This window comes from Mustela lutreola, chromosome 2 (assembly GCF_030435805.1).
Source record: "Mustela lutreola isolate mMusLut2 chromosome 2, mMusLut2.pri, whole genome shotgun sequence".
Taxonomy (NCBI): Eukaryota; Metazoa; Chordata; class Mammalia; order Carnivora; family Mustelidae; genus Mustela; species Mustela lutreola.
Genome location: NC_081291.1, coordinates 23156840 through 23176603, shown reverse-complemented (window position 1 = coordinate 23176603; position 19764 = coordinate 23156840). Strand labels below are relative to the sequence as shown.

Genomic DNA, 19764 nt, shown 5'->3' with positions numbered 1-19764 from the left:
TCCTCTTCAAATAGGAATATTTGCAAATATATATATATATATATATATAACAATTTTTACCTCGTCAAGGTTTATAATGTTTGCATCTCAGAAGTCATTCTTCCAGGCTTTATTTACAGATTCATTATAAAAACCGAGACCCAAAAGTCACATTTACAATAACAGATGGCTATGTACTTTATTATAATCAGTCTCTGTGAAACCAGGCAGGGTGTCTGGACTCACAGAGAAAACAGACTTTAGGTAGGAACATGGCTATATCAATTCACCCTTTTTTTTTTTTCTTTCACAGAGGAATCATAAAAAAGCAACAAAGATTTTTTAAAATCCACAAACTTATTTTCATCAAAACTTTAGTGCAGACTATAAAATACAAGTAAAGGCCAAAGGAGCAGAAACATTAGGAGCATTTATAGGGCCTGATATGGGCATGTGTAAATGGGCACGATAAAGATTCTCTAGGAAAAACTATGGATAAGGGTGGTGGGTGGGGCATGGGTTAAATGGGGGATGGGTTACATAGACAATGGGTATTAAGGAGTGCACTTGTTGTGACAAGCACTGGTGTTATATGTGAGTGATGAACCACTAAATTCTACTGGTGAAGCTAAAATACACTATATGTTAACTAACTATAATCTAAATAAAACTTGATAAATTAAAAAAAATTTTCTTTTAAACAACTACAGATAACAGATTAATGGTGAAATATCAAACACATTCCACTGGGAATGGGCAAGGATGTCCATTCTCACCATTTCTACTTAACACTGTACTGGCATTCTCAACCAATGCAATAAGGCAAGAAAAATACTGGAAAGAAAGAAGTAAAATTTTCATGATTTGCATATATAGGTTATATACATATAAAATCTGAAAATATGCATATAGATGTATAATAAAAAGTACCAAAACTAATAAGTGAACTTATCAAGGTGACAGACACAAAGTCAACATATAAAAATCAACTTCATTTCTTTCTTTTTTTTTCTTTTTTTTATTTGACAGAGAGAGAGATCACAAGTAGACAGGGAAACAGGTGGAGAGAGAGGGGGAAGCAGGCTCCCCACTGAGCAGAAAGCCCCATGCGGGGCTCCATCCCAGGACCCTGGGATCACAACCTGGGCCAAAGGCAGAGGCTTATCCCACTGAACCACCCAGGCGCCCTGGCATTTCTATATATTACTAGTAAACAATTAAAAATGAAATTTAAAAAGTAACAAAAATAGTTAATAATAAATCTAAGAAAAGATGTGTAAAGCCTCTGTACTGAAAACGACAAAACGTTCTTGCAAGAAATCCTAGGCCCAATCAAAATCCCAGAAGACATTTTAACCGAAGTTGAAAAGCTGATTCTAAAAATACAAACATAAAAAACTACAATAGATTTTGAAAGAGAACAAAGTTAGAAAACTTAAATAGTCCAATTTTAAAACTTATTCTAAGGGCGCCTGGGTGGCTCAGTCATTAAGCCGCTACCTTTGGCTCAGGTCATGATCTCAGGGTCCTGGGATCCAGCCCCCGCATGGGGCTCCCTGCTTGGTGGGAAACCTGCTTCTCCCTCTCCCACTCCCCCTGCTTGTGTTCTCTCTCTCGCTGTTTGTATCTCCGTTAAATAAATAAATAAAATATTTAAAAAAAATCTTATTCTAAAGGTTCAGTATCAAGACAATGTTGTACTGGTACAGGTGTAGACACAAATAGAATAAACAGAGAACCTGGAAATAGACCCATACTTACAAGGTCAATTGATTTTCAAAAAAGATTCCAAGGTAATTCAATGGAAGAAAGAAGAGTTCCTTGCACCCCTGGAATCCATATGGAAAAAAATGAACCACAGCCCTTGCATCCCACTATACATAAGAATTAACTCGAGTCAATCATACATAGAAGTCTAAAAGCTAAAACTAAAATTTCTAGAATATAAGAAAAAGCTTTATTACCCTGGCTTAGGCAAACCTCACTTTATGCACCCAACAAGCACTAACCAAAAAAAGAAAAATACAATGGTTTTGACTTCATCAAAATTAAAAACACCCACTGCTTGAAAGACAAGAAAATGAGATGACAGTATATAACAGAAGTATCTAGAATATATTTAGAATTTCTACATCTCAATATTAAGAAGATACATAGTTTATGAATGGACAAAAGATTTGAGCAGACACTTCACAAATGAAGATATATGGATGGCAAAGAAAACATCTGAACATTAACTCACTGCCATTATCAACAGGGAAATATAAATTTGAAAGCACGATAAGAACACCACACATCACTGGAAGAGTTAGAATTGAAAAGCCAGACAGTACTAACTGTTGGTGAGGGTGTAGAGAAAATGGAAGTCTCCTGAGTACAATCATTTTGAAAAATACTTAAACAATTCCTTATAAACATAAGCCCTCCCTATAGCCTAGAAATTCCTAAGTATTTACTTGACAAAAATAAAAACAAACACTTACAAATTATACACAAATGCTCCTAGCCCCTAACTGAAAACAGCCCAAGTGTCGGTTAATAGGTCATTCGATACACAAACAGTAGTATATTAGTACACTGAAATACTACTCGGCACTGAACGTCAATTACAAAGACAAGTGCAAACGACATGAATGAACCTCAAAAACATAATGCTTGGGTGAGAAAAGCTGGGTACAAAAGAGTATATATACTCTTTGCGAAGTCCAGAAGCAAATAAAAATTAGTCAGTGGTGACAAATAGAACGCTTGCCCAGTTGGGAGACATTGGGTAATTTTCTGGAAAGGGCACAAAGATACTTTGTGGGGTGATGAAAATACGCCACATTTTGTTTTGGGTGGTGAATACTATTGCCAAAACTCATGAAATGGAGCAGTTAAAACCCGTGCATTTTATTGCATGTCAATTATGCCTCAACAGAAAAAAAATGATTAATAGATTTCTTTGTGCAATATTGTTACTCAGCAATAATACCCTTGTTTTTAAGAGATGCTGCTGGGGGGTACGTGGGTGGCTCAGTCAGTTAAACAGATGCCTTTGGCTCATGATCTGGGGGTCTTGGCATTGAGCCCCCGCATCAGGCTTTATGCTCAGTGGCAAGTCTGTTTCTACCTCTCCCTTTGTCACCTCTCTTGCTCTCACTCTCTCAAATAAATAAATAAATAAATATCTTAAAAAAAAAAAAAAAAGATGCTGATGGACTCCCTTGCATTATGGTAACTGGTTTTTGTAGTTTTTTATATTATGATTGCTTGTAACTTTATGAAATCTGCATAAATGTGATCAATTCCAATAATAAAGTTGTGAAACATTTAAAAATGACAACCAGCAGACTGGGGAAATATTTGTAACTCATCTTTCTGACAAAGGGCTGATCACCCTTAAGAATCTTAAGAATCACCATAAGAATTCTTAAAAACAGGGCGCCTGGGTGGCTCAGTGGGTTAAGCCTCTGCTTTCGGCTCAGGTTATGATCTCAGGGTCCTGGGACTGAGCCCCAATTCGGGCTCTCTGCTCAGCAGGGAGCCTGCCTCCCTCCTCTCTCTGCCTGCCTCTTTGTCTACTTGTGATCTCTCTCTCCTTGTCAAATAAATAAATAAAAAATTAAAAAAAAATTCTTAAAAACTTTTTTTTTAAATGCCCTAAATCAGCAAAGTGAAGACAGCCTTTACTCTAGGAGTGGAATGCTCTTGTCATAAGTGGACTCAACACTCGGGTGTAGCCACTTTTCCTGTTTCTGGTTTTATTGCCATGCCTGAGGGTAGTCTGGAAAAATAGAGGGACAGAAGGGAAAAGATCAGTAAGAAACGGAGGGAAGAAAGTAAAGAAAGAAGATAGATACATACCTATGCTCCAAAAAATACTGGATAAAAGCATGTCAACATATTTGTAACAGGGGGGGAAAGTATGGGAGATTTTTTCCTTTTCATGGATTATCAGTTTTTTTCTTTACAATGACTGTATATTACTTTCTGCTCATTTATAGGAAATGCTATCATGCAAATGAGAACTATTTCTGGTGAACCTATTATACTTACAAGTACTTTAAATAATTTTCATGGAGTTCAATTTATGAGTTGAAATGTTATTCCTTCAACAGGCAGTGCTCTTATTATTCATTTATCCCCACCCACCCACAGAACATGGATGAATTAAGAGAGCTTCATGAACTTTTACTTATAAATGCTGCATAATTTTATATTCCAAAAGCAGAGAATGTCTTTAAAGTCATTTCAATCCAACTAACTTACATTTGGAGATTTATTCTATAGTTTCCATCAGAGATGGTGTTTATATTGGTTTCTTAAAATACATGTAGAAGAGGAATCCGTGGAAAATTTATTTGTCCTTTAAAAGAAGCCTTTGTATTATATTTCAAGCACATATAAAAATAGAGAATTCTTTAGTGGACTTTGTGTAACCGTAACCTAGATTTAACAAACATTTTGCCATATTTGCTTCAGTTCTTAAAAAAGTCAATTATAGGTTATGAGGGATGCTCAGTCCATTAAGCATTTGCCTTCTACTTAGGTTACCATCCCAGAGTTTTGGGATCAAGCCCTGCATGAGCTCCCGGCGCAGGGAGGAGTCTGCTTCTCCCTTTGCCCCTCCTGCTCACACTCATGCTCCTTCTCTGCCTCTCAAATAAATAAATAAAATCTTGGGGGGGGGGGTCAGGGTGGCTCAGTGGGTTAAGCTTCTGCCTCTGGCTCAGGTCATGATCCTAGGGTCCTGGGATCAAGCCCCACATGGGGCTCTCTGCTCAGCAGGGACCCTGCTTCCCTCTTCCCCTCTGCCTGCCTCTCTGCCTACTTGTGATCTCTCTCTCTCTCTCTCTCTCTGTGTCAAATAAATAAATAAATAAATAAAATCTTAAATTAAAAAAAAAGTAAATAAACATTATGCGATTTCATCCCCAAATACTTCAGCATGCATTTCTTTAAAAAAAGGACATCTTCTTACATAACCACAAAACTATTTTCGCACTTTAGGATATTAAATATAATTTCTTAATATCATCAAATACTTAGACCACATTCACATTTACCTTATGTATCCTCAAAATGTATTTTGCAGTTATTTGTTTAAACTGGGATCCACATAAGGTTCAACTGACCTTAAATTAAGTGAATTTCTAAAATCTAATCATTTTAAAATCTAGAACAGTTCCCATCATCACCATCACTATTTTCTTTAAATTGTTTTTCATAATGTATTGACTCAAAGACATTTGGTCAGCTGTTCTGGAAGTGTGTTCTGACAATTTAAACAATGGTTTGAGAAAACCACCAAAGAACTCACAGCAAAAAAATCATCATCCCCAAACACAACGTCAGATTCATCTTTAAACACCAAAATTTTGCAAATCTTGATTTTGGACATCAAGAAGGTAATGGGGGTGGGGGTTTAAGGTGGGGTGGGGGGAATAGTAGAAAAATGTCTTGAAACTATAATACAGGTAGATGGACCCAGATCGGCTCACTTTTGTTATCTAAGACCTGAGATGGGGAAGAAAGCTGCCCCGCTGCTGGAACCTCCAAACCCGGAAGAGACATCATGATTTCCCTTCTGGCCTGGAGGAGGAACACAAGTTTAATGTAGCTTGCAGGAAGCCTGATTTCAGCTAGCTTTAACACCCCCAGAAGGAGTTAAAATGTAAAAGAACAGCACTTTTCCTTTTAAGAGGCCTATCTTATCACAGGCACCAGGGGTAAGAGAGAACATTTTAAGCTAATGATGTTTACAGCTAACCAGATCTGGTTGAAGCAATCTGCTGGCCTTGAGTTTGCAAGTCTCATTTCTTACAAGGTCCATTTATCTTAGAATGCTCCACCACCAAAAGTACCCCGTCTTCACATTTTCTGAATATTAAGCTAGACAATGAATTCTTCTCCCAGCTGGTTAACTATCTTTAACCCCCGCCCCCAGGCTGCTAAGTATTGTGTGTGTTAACTCAACTGCATTACAAATTCTCTAATATTGAACAACAAGAACAACAACCAAAGAGACAAATATTAAGCAAAATGAAAGGAATGTTGCTAGGGAGATTTTTACATGATACAACCAAGAAAGTCCTCCATATGTAGAATTCTGGCAGAATTTTCAAATCATCCAATGTATAATAATTGAACATCTGCTGATGGGGTCAGACACGCATCTCTATATTGGTCGGGGAGAGAGTGTGGCCCTCCTTGCTAGACCTGGATCACAGGCCTACCCCAGAGGTCAGAGGTGAAGTCAACTTCATCCAAACCTAAATCTAAGAGTGCTGAACAGAGCCTTCCCCAAGGAAAATCAGAGCAACCACTAGCAGAAGGAGGAACGGATATTGGGGCAGGTAGAACCAAGGTAGAACCAACAGATGGGCATCTATAGGGCCGGGATAAATGAGAATAGGACTCTACAGTCATGGAGAAGGGATGGTCATTGGTGGTGTGTGGTGCTCTCTCTCCATTCAAATGCCTTGGTTCCTAATATCTCATAAGTAACTAATCTTGGCCCTTCTCCCAGTGGCATCCCATTCTCTTAGGAATCCATCAGGTTTGTTGACCTGTTGGGCAACAAATGCATCTCCTCTCCAAGGAGACATTATCTCCAGCAGAGTGCATTTCCTAAAGTTCTTAATGGAATGCTGTACTAGAATGTTTGGGTTCCAATCCCTGGAAACACATCATGGTTCAGCTATCTAGGCTGTTGGGTCCAGCGGTAGTGGGTAAAACCATTCACTCTGGATCTGGTTTTTCTAGACATTGGGAGGCAATGTAAGGAGCAGTCATTTAATGTTTCAATGACAAAGGGAAAGAAGGCAGGGAGGTGTTTTTAAAGACTTTATTCTGGGGCGCCTGGGTGGCTCAGTGGGTTAAGCCTCTGCCTTTGGCTCAGGTCATGATCCCAGGGTCCTGGGATTGAGCCCTGTGTTGGGTTCTCTGCTCGGTGGGGAGCCTGCTTTTCCTCCCTATCTGCCTGCTTCTCTGCCTACTTGTGATCTCTCTCTCTCTCTGTCAAAGAAATAAATAAAATCTTAAAAAAAAAAAAAAAAGACTTTATTCTGAGGGAAGAGAGGGGCAGGGTGGGCAGAATGGTAAAGGTGATCAAAAGGTCCAAAATTCCTGTTATAAAATAAATCATACAGATATCTGATCAGCATGGTGACTATAGTTAATAATACAATATTACATATTTATAAGTTACTAAGAGAGTAAATATTTGTGTGTGTTTGTTTGTTTGTTTGTTTTTACAGTTCTATTTATTTATTTGAGAGAGAAAATGAGTTGGGAAGGGGCAGAGGAAGAGAGAGAATCTTTAAGCAGGCTCCACGCCCAGTATGGAGCCTGATGCAGACCTCCATCCCAGAATCCTGAGATCATGATAGGAGCAAAAGACAGACACTTAACCAACTGAGCCACCCAAGGGCCCCACTAAAAGAGTAAATCTTACAAGTTCTTATCACAGGGGAAAAAATGTAGTTATGTACAGTGATATTAACGAGGTTTACTGGAGTGATCATTTTGCAATACATACACACATTGAATCATGATGTCATATACTTGAAACTAATGTCTATTATATCTCCATAAAAAAGGTAAAATAAAATTTTTTCAAAAAGATTTCATTTTTTAAAAGATTTTATTTGACAGAAAGAGAGAAAGAGAACGTATGCACACAGGAGAGGGGAGTGGCAGGCAGAGGAAGACGGAGAAGCGGGACTTGATCCTAGGACCCCAGAATCATGACCTGAGCCGAAGGCAGATGCTTAACTGACTGAGACACCCAGGCTTTCCCCAAATACTTCATTTTTAAGATCAGTTTCAGGCTTACAACAAAATTGAGAGGAAGTACCCCCTGCCCATCTATGCACCTAGCCATCTCTGTAAAATGTATCCTTCACCAGAATGGTACATTTTTTTGCCAAGAAAGAACCTACATTGACACACATGAATCACCCAAAGTCCATCATTTATCTTAGAGTTCACTCTTTTTCTTTTCTTTCTTTCTTTTTTTTTTTAAGATTTTATTTATTTGTCAGAGAGAAAGAGAGCGAGAGTACACACAAGCAGGCAGAGAGGCAGGTAAAGGTGGAGAGAGAAGCAGGCTCCCCGCCGAGCAAGGAGCCCGATGCGGGACTCGATCCCTGGACCCTGGGATCATGACCTGAGCCGAAGGCTCTGAGCCACCCAGGCGTCCCTTCTTTTCTTTCTATTTCAACTCTTTTTAAAGCTGAAGTATAGTAAACACATAATGTATATTAGTTTCAAGTATACAACAAAATAATTTAACAATTCCATACATTACACAATACTCACCATGGTCGGTGTTGTTCCCATCTTCCTGGTGTTGCACATTCTATGGATTTGGACAAGAGGGTAGTGACATAAATCCGTTATTATATCACAGACAGCATTTGCTTTGCCCTAAAAACTCTCTGTGGTCTGCCTGTTCATCTCCAGCATCTCCCCTCCCCTGAACCCTCCATGGCAAGGAGTTTTCAAGTCACTAAACAGACTTGTCTTTCTAGTAAAAAAAGAACTACCCCCCGCCCCCGGCATCCTCACCCCAGTAAGGATGTTTGGTTCTCCCTTGAGGATTTTTCCCCTTCTCCTCCCCTTCTGCAGGAGCTTAGAAGCAGAGGGATAACTCTAGAAACACGGGTGGGCGGGCACAGAGACAACCCCAAGCTTCCTCTGGCTTCCCCACGGAATCACTGATCAGAGCCCTCCAGGGAGAGCCCCACATGCGCTGAAAGATGCATGGCAAACAGTACAGGACAACAAATAAAAAACACGAAGGAAAATGAGTCACGTTTGCAAGCGAATTCCTGTTTATGCAAAATATTTGTGGAAACACACCTTTGCACATTCAAGATTCTGCCAGTCCATCACCATGGCACTCGTGTTGGGAGAAGCAGATCCGTCAGGAGGCAGTGACGCTGCCTGCTAATTGACCCCTCCGTTTTCAGCCATCGTGATGAACACAATGAGGACACAGCCCAGTGTGCTCACAGGAGAGGCAAACTGGAAAACGCTTCGCAAATGTTCTCCTACACGCCCAGGGGGTTTGTGTACCAGGCAGTCTAGACGAAGAACAGGAGGGCAATGTCAAGAGAGCATCCCACCTGTAGATTCGTCCAGAGCCTGGCAAACATCTGGCGTGCGGCCTGAGCACCCAGGGCCAAGTGTGCCTTTGTTTGTGATGAAGCTGTTCTCATTTTGTCCAGCAAGGCTCTGCTCAAGGCCCGAGTGTGTGGCTTACACTTTCCAATGATACAAGATGCTAAAACACACGACCTGTATCACAGGGGCCAGAGAGCGATGGTAAAACTGCTTACCAGCAGATACTGAGAGAGTCCTGGGTGGTCGTTTTTAACATTCTCACATATTTATGACGACAGCAGGGTGCTCGGCCTGATGGATCATGGGTAGTCGTAAACCACGGTCCCTGCTCTCATGTGAGAAGGAAAGGTACAGTTGGCCAAGCTAAACATCACAACTACTGGAGTGTGCAGCCAGAAGTCCAAGTGAGGAGCTACAGGAGCCTGAAAAGGTGAGCCTCGTATGGATCCTGAAAATTCAGGGAGGAAGGAAGTCTTTGAGATTTTATGTATTTATTTGAGAGGGAGCAAGAAAGATCACAAGCAGGGGGAGCAGCAGAGAGCCTGACTCCGGACTCCATCCCAGGACGTTGGGATCATGACCTGAGCCAAATGCAGATGCTTATTTGACTGAGTCACCCAGGCGCCCCAGGGAGGAGTTTTTGGTTTTTGTTTTTTGGGGTTTTTTGGACCCTGACTTTGAAGGATAACTAGGAGTTATTCCTCTATTATCATTATTTTCTTTTATTGCCTTATTTCAAAGGAAATATGTTTGTATTATAGAAAATATACATAAAGAAACTTCCCATAATTCTATAACTCAGATATAACTATCAAGGGTAGTACCATTTTTTCCTAGGAATATGGGTTTTTCACACACACACACACATACACACACACACACACACACCCCATACAAAAAACATGAAGGGATCATACTTCATGATTTGAGTTGCAACCTGCTTACCCCACTGGGTGTGTGTGTGTGTGTGTGTGTGCATGTACACACCTAATATTATAACAGAGAGTCTCTTATCTGATATAATCAGAAGTACTAGCTAGTCCATCAATAACAAAAGAGAAAGAAAGAAAGAAGGTGAGAAAGAAAGAAAGAAAGAAAAGAAGAAAAATCAGGGATGCCTGGATGGCTCAGTCAGTTAAACGTCTGAGTCTTGATCTCAGCTCCAGTCTTGATCTGGGTCATGAGTTCAAGCCCTATGTTGGGCTCCCCTACTAAAAAAAAAAAATCAGTCAAAGGGAGGAATCATCAAATATAATAAAAACCAATGCCTAAAATCCTAATTTTAATTTAAAAGTCATGTTCCTTCATTTGCCACTCTTGTAGGGCCAAGGCCTTTCCTTCAGGTGTGACATGGCCGAGAGAGTGCCACACCAGTATTCTTGCATAAACCATCCTCTGAAAGCATTAGGGACAACTCCTAGTTTCAAAACTCTTTACCCAGGACAAAGAATTTGGAGAAACCTTCTAGAACCTTACTATTCTTTTCTGGTCTTCTAATTACCTCATGCACCTAATTCCATAGCATTTTTTAGGGACTCTCCCATGTATCCAGTCACTACAAAACATTGAATTTTATCTTGGTAGAAAGTTGGACACTTTTCACGTTTACTCTTACATCCCAGTTGACATAATACTTAAACATATATAAACATGTAACTACAATAACCAGTACAACTACCTGTCAAGAGTATGGGGAGCCAAGGACTCACCCAGCAGCTGTAGAGAGGACAGGAGTATCTTCTGGTGGCCAGCAGTGGAAGTGTTCAGGCTGCCTGCTGAGGGCTTCTGGAAGCAATTCTTACACATGGAATCTATTAAGCCCAACAAGTTGGTTAAAAGTAATACCTACTGTGCTCAACAACCTTCTTCCTATGTCATTGGATTCATTTTCTATTGTTGCTATAGCAAATTACCACAACTCAGCAGCTTAAAGTAGCCCCCAAGATTTATCTCACAGATTGGAAGATCAGAAGTCCTAGGTGGGCTCAACTGGGTCCTCCCTTTAGGGTCTCACAAAGATCTCACGAAAATCAAGGTGTGGGCAAGCTGGTCTCTTATCCAGAAGTTCTAGGGAAGACTCTGCTTCCATCCTCCTTCAAGTTGTTGGCCAACTGCTGTTCCTTGCAGTAGTAGGTCTGAAGTCCCCATTTCCTTGCTAGATGTCAGCTGGGATTACTCCCAAAAGCTGTCCATCTTCCTTGGCATGCAAGGAAGTCTTCTCCATTTCACACCAGCAATGATGTGTCAAATTCCCCTCATGCTTCAAATCCATGACCTCCTCTTCTGCTACCAGAGAAGTCTGCTTTTAAAAGAGCTCGTGTGATTAGCTCAGATTCACCCAGAGAAACCTACCAAAGTTAACTGTGCCATATGACATTCAAATACATTCAAATGCTGCACAGTCATGGGAGTGATAATTCATCATATCCATAGGTTCTAGGGATTAGAGCACTGGAGTCTTGGGAGCCATTTTTAGCATTCCCCCTGCCACAGTCATTAAAATGGAGATGGAAGGAAAGAACTTTCCAGGCAAATGGAGAAAGTAAGCAAAGATACGGGGAAATGACAGAGCAATGAGTGAACACCTTGGGGAAGATCAACACTGTCTCCCACTTCAGTCCCAGCTGTGGCCTCTTTCTACTTCTAATGTTCCAGCTAACAACAGACAAAAGAAAGTGAGGGAATATGAGAAATTAAATTATGCTAATACATCTAAATAGTATTTCCCTGGGTTGTGTTCTAATTATTAGTTTAAGAAATGATGAGTTAAGAATTGAGGAAACTATCATCATATTCTTTCCCCAGAGAGCAAGAGTGAAGACTTGGAAATAATATCCTTTGTCTACCAACAAAGAATGATACAATGACATCAAAAGGTGCCCACTTTCCAGCCATTCAAGAAGAAAAAAAAATTTTAATGAGAATTCCCAATGCTAACTAGTAAAACTGATATGGTCAAAAATTGCAGTGTAAATGAATACAACTCATTAAGGACACAAATTTGAAATATTCTAAAAAGGATAAAAATATTCATATCCTTTGACTTTGGGGACTTTACACCAAGGAGATAATCCAAAAGAATTTTTTTAAATTATGCAATAAAAATACACTTTGTAGCAATATTTATATACTACAATATATTTCATCTAAATATTCATAATTGAAAAATGATTAGTACAATTATGGCTCTACCATTCAAAGGAATATTATTCAGATATTAGCATTTTAATTGTGAAGAACAAAATGAAATACTGAAAAATGTGTATGCTACTTTCCATTTAAAAGTAAAATGCAAAACCTTACCTACCTTTCTATTGCAACTGTGTGAAAAATACTGTACATAACCAAACTTTGGGAGGGAACTTGAAAAATGGAAAAAATTTTAGTAGGATGATGAATGAACTTTTTTCATTTTGATTTATATTAACAGTACTATAAGATTGTTCAATAAATAATAATAGTAAGCGTTTTTTAAAAATCATATATGAATTCTAAAAAACTCTGACTACCATGAATGTCATTGCACCCTCACTGGTTTTAAAAAGACCAGAGAAAATTAATCAAACAAACAAAACACAGACTACAAAGTCAAGGCCATTGCAAAAAGAACCCTCACCTCTACGCCGCCCCCCCCCCCCCCCCGCAATAAAACAGAATCACAATTACATTTACCTTCTATGCCTTTGTCCATTTTACTTAAAGGAAACAAGCACGTGAGGTATTATTGAAAATCTTACCGTCTACCATGTGACCCAATGAGGACTTGGAGGAGGTAAAGAGAATCCACACAATTCACAATTTCTGGAAACGGAAAAAAAAAAAAATTGGTTATCTGCAAGATTGTATTTCAGTGAAGGAGGGAGTCAATCCTCCTTGATGGGACACATCATCTAGAGAGCTATTAAGAGAAGCTTTGGGGCGCCTGGGTGGCTCAGTGGGTTAAGCTGCTGCCTTTGACCCGGGTCGTGATCCCGGGGTCCTCATTGCTCTCTCTGCTTGGGTGGGGAGCCTGCTCCCCCCACCCCCACCCCCGCCCCCTGCCTGCCTCTCTGCCTACTAGTGCTCTGTCAAATAAATTTAAAAATCTTAAAAAAAAAGAGAGAGAGAGAGAGAGAGAGAGAGAGAGAGAAGCTTCCTTTTTCATTGACCACTTGGTAATTCTGCTTAAAAACATCTTACAAAAACTCACATTCCTAACCTGAACTGGGTAGATGATACATTCAAATGCTGAGATGTGATTTAAAGAGCAGAGCAAACAAAGGAAAAATCAGGCCCTGTATCCAAAAGTTGAAACAAACTAACCTGTCTCTCCTCTGTGTAGATTTCAGTGTTTGCAAATGCACAGTAACGCCTGTCTCTCGCATTCTAAGTTGAAAATTGTTTTCACTGCGTTTTGCTGGGAATTGGCTCTTTTTCATCCTGGGACTGGCCTGGTAGTCCCTGAGTCTATAAGGAGGAAGCCTTCTGGATGGGAGATGGGAGTTCCCATTAAGGTCAGCCATTGATCAGAGAGCATTGCCCTGCCTCACCCCTGTTGGTTTCTATTCCCTTTGGTTTCATTTCCATCAAAGAAGCAAACATTGGGTGGAAGCAGTTCTATTACCGTATTTAAAATTCCTCCACTAGTCAGCAGCATTCAGGAAAAATTCATGTCTCTTCCAGCTCAAGGGGATCTATTGCAAATCCTTTAAATTGTCACATTATCCTCTCATTTGCTTCTATTTTAGCAAAGCAAATGATTAAAAATTAAACTTTCATTTAGAAGCGTAATTATTTTAAAGGATGTCAAGGCTTCATGTTAAACAAATTTACCTCAGCAAATAGAATGGGGACTTGGAATTCAATTGAAGAGTTAATGAAATAACCATAATTTAGTTAAGTGAATCAACCTACATCATCTTATTTATTTAAACAGATTTCTCTCCTTATTCAGTTTTCATGTATGGAATTGTGTTTTTTATTCCTTCAGTAAATGTCTTAGCTTCACAGAGTGAATCAGAGAAACCTTTTTTTTTTTTTAAGTCAGGAAAAGTATTTTTTATATACATGAAAAGAAAAATTAATTCATGTGATTTTTCCTCAAACAGGGTGAGAAATTATAAAATAGGAAAATAGCAATAGTTCTAATCCAAATTTCTAATCCTTAAAAAATTCCCATGGAACATGAAGCTTAGATCTAAGTGGCCGAGATAAACTAGTTTAGCTTTATGCGTTGAAAAAGGTGAATGTCCAGTGCCCGGAGAGCTCTAGATTGATGAACTAAATGTGATAGACAGCCTTCTTCTGTTGGCTTCAGTGATCTCTGCCCTGGTATTCATACTCGTCTTTGATCCCCATCCCTTGGATATGGGCTGGACATGGGGACTCGCTTCTTGGGCAAAGAATGTGGCAAGAGTGATGGAATGTCACTTCTCAAACTCACAAAAGACCATAACTTTGGTCTGTTGATACTTCTCTTGTCTTCTCTCTCACTTATTCTGATAAAGCAAGCTGTTCTGAGCTACACTATGGAAAGGCCCGGAACTAAAGATGTTCTCTACCCAACAGCCAGTAAAGAACTGGCCCATAGCACACAGCCCACAGGAAACTGAGTCCTCCCACCCACTAAGTCAGTGAGATTGGGAAGTGGATTCTTCTATTGTGGAGCCCTGAGATAACCACAGCCTCAGCCAACCCCTTGACTGCAGCATGGGTGGGATCTGAGCTGTGCCCAGATTTCTGATTCGCAGAAACTTCGACGTGATAAGTGTTGTTTTTTTTAAGCCCCTAATTTTGGGATGATTTGTTACACAGCAATATATGACTACTACGCTAACCAATAAATTCATTCATGAAAAAGCATGTCTCCCATGGACGCATTCCTATTGAAATGCCTCAGCTCTATCTAGCAGATAATTCAGAATTATTTCAGATGATATGGCCTTCATGCTAAAATATATGCTAACCAGCTAATGGTTAAAGTACCAGGAACTGGTGCGGGAGGAGGCCATGGTGGAGGTCATGAGAGATACATGAAGAAAGTGCTGCCTCTTTGTCTCTTCTACCTTAAAATTGTATCCACCCCCCCCCCACCAGTCCAGTAGGCTCACTAGATTTTACTAGTGGGTGTCCCCACCAGTAAATTAGAGGGTTGTGGTAGCCTGTGTCTAGCACAGGCTACTAGTCTATTATTAATAATATACAGAAAAAGAATCTATGACTAAGGGGCTAAATTACTTACTTAGAAAAAAAAACATTAAACATAGGGCTATAGTTCTGCTTTGCATCTAGGCATTCAATATACAATGAATTTTTTTTTATTTTTTTTTAATTTTATAAGTTGTAGGGTATGGTCTTGGGTGGCCATTCCAAATGGCCAGAGGTAGGAGAATTTTATCTGCAATAGATCCTTCATAAAATGATCTTTCTAGAACCTTCCATGTTTAATGTGTTTCATTCTTTCTTTAAGATTCTATGTATTTATTTATTTGAGAGAGACAGAGAATGACCAGGGAGAAGGGCAAAGGGAGAAGCAGCAGCAGGCTCCCCACTGCACAGGGAGCCCCACACGAGGCTCAATCCCAGGATCCCGGGATCATGACATGAGCTGAAGGTACATGCCGAACCAACTGAGCCACCCAGGTGCCCCTGATGTGTTTCTTAATGTATATCATCTCTACTAAGTACAGATACTTTGCCTCTGGTGTGGGACACCTACCAAGGGAGACCTGTGAGAAGATTTTGGTGGAAGGTGAACATGTCACGAAATGGATTCTCTTTTAATCCTTCATATTACTCCAGGAACAAGCCTCATTTGGGGATAGTCTTTGACATCTAATAACTTGTAGAATCTAATCTTCAGAAAGAGAGAACGTGGCACCTGGGTGGCTCAGTCAGTTAAGCCACCAAGCCACTGACTCTTGATTTCATCTGAGGTCATAATCTCAGGGTCATGATTAAGCCCTAAGTCGAGCTCTGTGCTCAGTAGGGAGTCTGCTTGTCCCTCTCTCCCTCTGCTACTCTCCCTGCTAGCTCTCTCTCTCTCTCTCTCTCTCAAATAAAGAAATAATATCAGATGAAAGAAAGAAAAGAAAGAAACAAAGAGAGAGAGGGAGGGAAAATGAGCCTTAGGTTCAACTGTAGTTAGCAGCAGAATCAAATAAGAATTTAAGGATATGGTTTTATTTTCAATATAGTCATGTATGACAAGCCATTCTGTTTTGTTTTGTTTTTATGATAAGGATATAAAATTTCTTTCCTTTAAAAAGCTGGGAAGCTTTAAATAAATTAAGTCCGGAATCTATCACCCTGCGCTGGCTTTCTCCTCACCTCCCTCCGCCTCCAAACATAGCATCTCATCCCCTGTCCCAGCTGAGTCAAAGAAAATGACTCTCCTCCAACAGAAGGACCATTGCTTGGTTAGCGCTCCACAGTCCCTGCCAGTGACACTCCTGCCCTGCCCCAGTCCCCATGGCCGGGGTGGGATGTATGGATGGACTTGGGTGAATGGAGCCCCTTACCCATCTGATCCTCATGGGAATGAGCTCGCCCCCATGCAAACCTGCTGGGAGTAAGGGAAGAAAATTCCCCCAGAGAAAAGTTAGAGGAATGGCCTTGGGAAAACCAGGTATTAGTTCCTGAGCCCCTCCCTGTTCATTGTGATGCCGGCGTGGCGGGGCGGGGGGGGGGGGGGGGAGGGCGGCATGATGCACCCACCTGCGAGCTGTACCAGGAGGGCTGCATGAGACACATGCAAGTCACACCCCAGGGTCTGGCGCCAGGAAGGTGCTCGGGAAGACTGGGTTCAACCAGAGAACGCAAGAATTCTCCCAGGCTGGCTGCAGTCACCTTGCTGCTGTCTGCGCTTTACGGGATGCAAAGCTTCCTTCATTTAACAAACGCTGGGGTGGTAGCTCCAAATCGCCTACAACTGCCGGCAGACTGCACACACACGTCCGCTGCTAGAAACCTGGGACGCGGGATTGGGCGGGGCGGGGCGGGGGGCCGGGGCTGGGAGGCGGGGTAGGGGATGGGCTTGGGGGACTCACTGCTGCCCTCAAGAGCGCTCAGTGCCTCGCATCTCCGGACCTGCCGGGGGCCTATCGCGGGCTTGCCGGGTGGCCGCTTGGCCACATGTTGGAACGCTTTGGTTTTTCGCTGGATGGGACGTCGGGGTTCAGAAACCGGGTCTCGGGACCCAGGCGGGAGCAGCGGAGAGAGCCGGGCGGTGCCCTGTCGCAGGGGGCGCGGGGAAGAAAAGCCATCAGCAAGGAAATAAAACGGCTAGTCAACTAGTGGCGGGCTGGCGATTCCAGAGAGCAAGCTCAGCGCCCAGGCTCCAGGGGCCACCCAAGGGGGCATCTGGAGGTCGTGTAGGGTCACCCCTGAGCTCGCACACCCAGGTCCTGGGTCCCCCTCACACCCTGTGGACTCACAGCAGCGGGTGTGGACGCCCTGACTGTCCACAGAAACATGCTTCCCCTCTGAGCTGCCAGGCGAATAAAGCGGCTGGTGATCTAACTGATTTAAAGAGAAAAAAAAATTTTTTTAAGTAATCTCTGGTCAGCCTGGTTCACAACCTTCCCCCGCTTTTCCTTTCAATGTTTTTCTCATTGTAGTCTCCTTGCCCGCCCCATGCTCTCTTAAGTGCATTTAGTTGGAGGCAAAATTGACACACACAAGTCTTTGCATTGTTCTCAAGACAGTATTTGAACTTCCTAATGGCCCTAGGAATCCTCTGAGGGTCTTGCTCCTAATAAACCAAACCTGGAAAGTGGAAGAAAACAGTTTTCTCAGTTTTCTAACTCTGCTGTCTTTAAAATTGAGACAATTGGAGAGCCCAGCTTGGACTTTCTCCTGACTCCCTCACCACATGCCTCTGGGTTAGGGACCTGTGGCCTTCCAGGACAGAGAGCTGAGGGAACAGAGGGGCATACCCATTTCCCCTGCTGAGCATTTACTAGAGCCAGGTCCCCCTGGGTGTTCTACGGAGCAACCCTGTGCCTGGAGGTATTATTAAACCCATTTTGCAGAGAGGAAAGTGAAGCCTGCAGATAAGGGACCTGCCCAAGGTGATCTCTGTTGTAGGCTGTACAGTGAAATCCTGGCCTGTGGGTCTTCAAATGCTCTTGAACCTCTTCCCCTGCCCCATTAGATCCTCACGTGGTTACCAGCAATTTTAGCCACTGCTCAGTTTAATGAAATCACCTGCAAACACGGTGACCACCATTTTCGGTCAGTGCCTATGTTAACCATCAGCAGGGAGCTGTAGTTTCTGGAAGGCCATGTTAAAGAAGATTGCATTTCATTCTGTTGACTCTCTGTGGTAGACTCTGGCACTGGTTAATTTTCCTTCAGGCTAGTAAATCTAGGTGCCGCCTGGCACTCAAGTGTGTGTCCTTTACATAGAAATCACCTCCCCTCACTGATACCAGCCTCACACAACAGCATCATGAAAGCATATTTTCTTGCTTACATTCTTCTAGCGAAGATTTTCTTGCATTGTAATCTAAAGTCACAATAACAATGGATATTTCCTTCTCAAATGTGAGAAATGAGAAAAGTCATAATCATAGATTAATACTACAAGGTTTAAAATGAAGTGTCCAAAAGTCATAATCATAGATTAATACTACAAGGTTTAAAATGAAGTGTCCAAGTCTCGGATTTAGAGCAACATCTTTACCAATTCTCCAGTTTTCCCCTTGAAGAAAATTTTCCATCCTCTTAAGACCTGCTTATTATGTCAGAAGAAAATTTGCTTATTTCTTTGGCTGCATTTCTCCTTTGTTTTGCCTGAGTGATGTGGGTAAAAACTAGATGTACTAATAAAGAAATAGCTAGATGTCCTAGAAGCAGGAAAAAAAAAAGGACTGATAATCAAAGATTAAAAATGAAATTCAATTAAGACTTGTATCTAGGCTATAAGGAATAAACCTTTTGCTTTCCCATGTTTATCAAGTCTCTAATATGAACCAGACCCAGGCCGAGGAGCTAAAGAAGGAAATAGACTCTGTGCCAGCCTTCATGGACCCACAGAGCAGTAGGGAAGACAGATCTGAGGCCAATCGTTAGTAATTATGAATTAAACAATACAGGAGAATATGGGAACATCTAGCAGGAGGATCAAACCCAGTCTGGGATTAGGGAAGCTGCCCCGGTGAAGGGAGAGTTTCCCCAGCAAAGCTTCCCCAATACAGGGGGTTGAAATGGAGAGAGCCATGCAAAGAACATCTAGGCCATGGAGAGTAGGAATGCAGACCAACAGGGATGATGACAACCTGGCAGGATGGAAGAACTGAGATGATTCCAGAATGACTGAAGGGGAAAGATAGGCAAGAGAGCCATGCCAGGTGAAGTCGGGGATGTCCCAGCCTGGCGGGGGACATGACCTTTGCCACAGCTACCTACCTCAATGAAGTAGAGCCAAGAGGGGCAGCTCCAGCAGAACAGGGAACAATCATGCTCTACATGGCCGACTTTGCTAGCCCAGTGCTAGAAATAGTAGGTTCTAGTAAAACAGCAGCTATTTGCACATTATTGTTACAAATCTTTATGCTTAATTATCCCACTTCTTCTCTTCTTCCCGGCTTGAAACTAAGTGTTGCTCCCATTTTCCCCCTGTTTCTCTTTCTGACTTGTAGGTCGTGGATTCGTGAGGTTTCTCTCAATTCCCATATTCTTCCCTCCTCCGCC

At 41.5% G+C, this 19764-nt stretch overlaps 1 long non-coding RNA gene across 1 annotated transcript; it reads right to left on the bottom strand.

The window, feature by feature from the left end:
* Positions 1–706: 706 nt before the first annotated feature.
* LOC131824045 (uncharacterized) lies at positions 707–17035 on the bottom strand. The gene is made up of 8 exons (XR_009350736.1): positions 16786–17035; positions 12828–12891; positions 10800–10901; positions 9306–10301; positions 8827–9050; positions 8284–8323; positions 1741–1808; positions 707–813 (listed from the first exon to the last, which is right to left on the bottom strand). It is a non-coding gene; the product is annotated as an uncharacterized LOC131824045 (long non-coding RNA).
* Positions 17036–19764: the final 2729 nt, after the last annotated feature.